The following is a 4949-nucleotide window of genomic DNA, read 5'->3' as shown; positions in this document are numbered from 1 at the left end:
GGGATTTTTCTCTGTCTATTTTTATTATTATTATTATTATTATTATTATTATTATTATTATTATTATTATTATTATTATTATTATTATTATTATTATTACTATTATTATTATTATTATTATTTTCTCTTTATCACAGGTTTTGTTGGTGCTCCTGGAGTCTTGCATTTTCGAAGGTTATTACTGGTGACGAAAGCTGGTGCTACGGAATTTTCAGATGTGAAAGAGGTCAAGAAAAGAACGGCGGTGACGTTAAAAGACATCACATCGCAATGTCGTGGTGTTTGATTCCATCTACCTCAAGTATTCCCAGGCATTTATAGCTGGATTGAGGTTGAATTGCCTTCATCATTTCACCACTTGGCAACCATATGACTTCTGTCCCGGCAAGCTGTCCTCGTCTCATCACTATCGTAGCACATTTTGAGAGTCCAAACTCCATTTTAATATCATTGGAGAAAATCCGCACAGACTGGACTAGGCTGTCCAGTTCTGCCTCAGTTTCTGTGAATAGCTTCAGGTAGTCCATGAGTCGCAAGTGGTTTAGTTTTCCCTTACCTCTTCCCTGATCATACCCCAACTTTGTTTTCTGTAGTATTTCACTTAAGGGGATCATTTCCAGCACGAATATCAGTGGGGACACACTGTCCCCCCAAGAAGATATATGCCGTGTTCTTGTCTTTATAAGCACCCTCTATACATTTTATGCTGTAGACTACATTCTAGTTCTACAATGCCAGGGTTAATATTTCAAACCACGCAGTTTTCATTAGTCCATGTGGTATTTTCGAATGGGTACATCCTACATAACTGCGATCTGATGGAGCTCCTTGGCTTTTCAACGTTCTTAATGTTGAGTTTGGTCCCCTTCAGAGCTTTCCTAAATCTACGGGCTAGTTCCCCATGAGGTGTGGCCTCTACAAATATCACTCCATGATATTTGTCAGCCTTGTACTATGTGTTTACTTTGTTTGCTTTGTCACAAACTCTCTGTATATTATTCCAGTCTTTACCTCAGTATCTAGGGCGGTACCACTGGTTTCATTACATATAATGCGATCAAACATCTTCCTAGCTTTCCTGTATACACGAATCCCATCTTTCTGGTTATATCCAGAGATTTGCGTGAGAAACATGAAGTTCTGTACATGTTTCCTTGTTTCATAGGGTTCGCATAAATGGGACACGTTATTCATTATCCTAAGTCTGCTTAACAGTATGTTGATTTTCGTATTGTGTGACAAAGCTGAGTTCTTGTGGACAACATATTTAGAAGTTATGGGCTTCATGTAATAGTAGAGGAACTGTCCTCTGTTGTTTACAGTCTCTAACCAAAGGGCAGGGAGTTTATTGTTAGGGTGCTTAGTGGGGTAATCTATAGTTACCTTGATACTTTGGTGGATCAAGTTAGCTACGTGCTGGATGCTCTCCATTATACTCCTCTCGGTTTCTTCACTACATTTACTAGAGTTTGTCCTAACTAGAATATTGATGTCATCTACATACCCACAGTAAATCAATACAGTTGTGGATTGTTTAAGTTTCCTGTCCTACCAGGTCATGTAGATGCCGGCCACATCTCCAGCCACACCGACACCTGTGGCTACATCTTGAACCTGCATGTATAATTTCCTCTCAAACTTCACTATGTGGTTCTTCAAAGTGGTTTCTTTACGCCAGCTCCTATAGCATACACAATCATTTTTTTCACATAATTGTTGTTCTCAGGGTCCTGGGTGGGTATGGTTCAGCCACTCCAGCGCTTTGTGCTGCTTTTCTTCACTGCCGAAGTGATGGTGGGAGGTCTTCCTTTCTGTGACCTGGTAGCGCAGAATCTACTTAGGTCGTGGTTGTCTAGGTAGTTACGGTTATAGATTAGTGTAAGGAGGAGGCCCAGTTCCCTCGTGTTGACAGAACTCTACTTCACTCTCACAGATAATCTCAATGCATTTTTCCACAGTAAAATCTATATCTCTAGATGGGTAGAGTGAAACTACATCCATACAACCCACTATACAACCTGCAAGGTCGTTGGTTTGGTTGCAACTACTGATTCTGCTGAGGAGGTCCTCCGTGCTCACACAGACATCTGGGGACATTTCTGTGAGTAGGTAGTCGTAACACGTATGAGAGGAAGTAGGATAGCCTATAATTGCTGGAGATATTTGCACCGCAAACTGGCCGGATTGGGGGCCCATAAAAGGGCTTACGTAAGGTTTATGGTCCTTTCGTAACCCGTACAGCTTAAGAACATCGTTGTTGAATGTTTGGAAATTTTGTGCAGTCCGTTTCCTGGGTTGGAGTATGTTGCACCACATTCCCATGTGTACATTGAGAAGATTTTCTACTCTTTCATGTTCCTGTGGTGCAACCTCTCGCATACTGCTGATGTGTTGTTGCATGGCCAGGACATAGTCTGCTAGACTTGTCCGTAGGGAGGCACACTAACTCCCTTTTCCTGATTCGCTGTTCTAGTTTTCGTAGGCCTTTGGCGACTGTTGAACTGAGTTGGTGGGTGTCCCCTTCATTATGTTTTTTTAGTGGTTTTGTTATATCGGTCTAAGATGTGCCGGAGTCTAGCTAAAGAAATCTTTGCTTCTGTCTCACTCAATCTGTGGTGGGGTGCATACCCTTTTGCTGAAGGGTAAGTCTTTGGGGTAGATCTTCATGTCGTACGATTTATCGTTGGGGTTATAGAAGACAGAGTCTAGGGTGTTACCGGTGTTGTTGTTGTTGTTGTTGTTGTTACGGTTGCCGACGTTTTTGTTGTTGTTGGTGTTGTGTTCATTGTTGATGCTGTTATTACTGTAGTTGTTGAGGTTGTTGTTGTTACTTTTGTTGTCGTTATTGTTGTTGTGGGTGTTGGTGTTAAAGGTGGTGCTGGTGCTAGTGCTGGTGTTGGTGATGTTGTGGCTGGTTTTGTTGTTTGTGTGTGGGGTGTTGTAGTTGTCATTGTTGTTATTGTCACTGCTGTTGTTGTTGTTGTTGTTGGTGGTGGTGGTGTTTTGGTTTCGTATGTTTGTGTCGTTGTTGTTGTTGTTGTTGTTGTTGTTGTTGTTGTTATAGTTGTTTGAGGGGGGGGGGGTTATTTGTCACTATTGTTGTTGTTTGGTTTCGTATGTTTGTAGTGTTGTTTTGGTTTCCTATGTATGTGTTGCTGTTGTTGTTGTATTGCCCTAATACCCATCTTCTTTTTAAGAACATGTTTAAGAATATTTTTAAGAACAGAATATTCCTTTGTAGAAAGGGAAGAAAACCGGCGAGTCGTATTTGCGCTTCGATTTCGGATTCGTGCGTCAGTGAACTCATTTCTCTTTGAGTGATATCTAAAAAAAATTTTACGGCAGAAAACATTACGTTAACATTCACCATTCTCTAAAAGTCAGTAGTCTTAGAATAATCCGAGATATCAGTCACACACTACAGCCCTGCGTTAAAAGTGTTTTTTTTTTCTTTTTTTGCCTTTATCCGAAGTCTAATTTGTTGTTGTTGTTGTTGTTGTTGTTGTTGCTGCTGCTGCTGTTGTTTACTGCTTCTACACTATTGCAGCGCCGTCGTCGTTTGCTTATCTCCAGATCAGGCCTCGCCTAGCAGATTCATGATCAAAAGTATTCTATGAAAAACCATCTCGTCTTTATTTCGGACGGTATATCTACGATTACATGATCCAGTATGTTCTTTCATATATTTTATTCTTTTTTTTTTTTTAATGGTAAGATGTAATTCGAAGGATACACCATACCATTATATAATTAAACTTCTTTCCCAACCAGATGGTTCCAGGTTCAGTCCCACTGCGTGGCACATTGGGCAGGTGTCTTCTACAATAGTCTCGGGCCGACCAAAGCCTTGTGAGTGGATTTGGTAGACGGAAACAATTGCGGCGAGCTGGCAGAAACGTTAGCACGCCAGGCGAAATGCTTCGCGGGATTTCATCTGCCGTTACGTTCTGAGGTCGACTTTGCCTTTCATCCTTTCGGGGTCGATAAATTAAGTACCAATTACTCACTGGGGTCGATGTAATCGACTTAATCCCTTTGTCTGTCCTTGTTTGTCTCCTCTATGTTAGCCCCTTGTGAGCAATAAAGAAATAGGAAACTGAAAGAAGCCCGTCGTGTGTGTCTTTGTGTCTTTGTGTCTCTGTTTATCTCCCACCACTACTTTACAAGTGGTGTTCGTGTGTTTACGTCACCGTAACTTAGCGGTTCGGCAAAAGTTATCGATAGAATAAGTACGAAGCTTAAAAAGATAGGTATTGGAGTCGATATATTTCACTAGAAATTCTTCAAGGCGACGCTCCAGCATGGCCGCAGTCTAATGCCTGAAACGTGAGAGATAAAACAACGCGTAAAGTAATGCACACGTATGTATAGTTTCACCCTTTCTGGTAGATCGAGCAACTACAGAACGACTCCTTCGCTGGCTAAGTACTTCAACGTTTGTGATGAACGACGAAATTTCGATTGTGTCTCGAATATTTTGAATTATCAAACAAACCGAAATGTTAGTAAAAATTTCAATAATAATGAGACGTTAAATAAAGTCTGTTGAGCATAAATTGATATTAGGAGATGTAAATGAATAAAAAAAATATATATGAGCGATTTATCATGTTTATTCGGAACAAAAACAATATGTCTGAGATCTGATATACAAACAGTCTTGCAGAAGAGAAGTATATATATGTATATATATATATATAATATATATCTTGTGAGATGATTGCATGTCTATAACCAACATTAAAAGAAGCCATTCAATTGATGTTTTATAGTTTCATCCAACAAAACAATAAATCAAAATCGATTAATCAATACAAGACATATACACACGTATACATGCATATATATATATATATATATATATATATATACACTTACATTTACAACCATACATACATAAATTAACATTTAGACACATGTGTACATGTATATATATACATATATATATA

The sequence above is a fragment of the Octopus bimaculoides genome, chromosome 2, assembly GCF_001194135.2.
Source record: "Octopus bimaculoides isolate UCB-OBI-ISO-001 chromosome 2, ASM119413v2, whole genome shotgun sequence".
Classification (NCBI taxonomy): Eukaryota; Metazoa; Mollusca; class Cephalopoda; order Octopoda; family Octopodidae; genus Octopus; species Octopus bimaculoides.
This window is presented reverse-complemented; position numbering follows the sequence as displayed.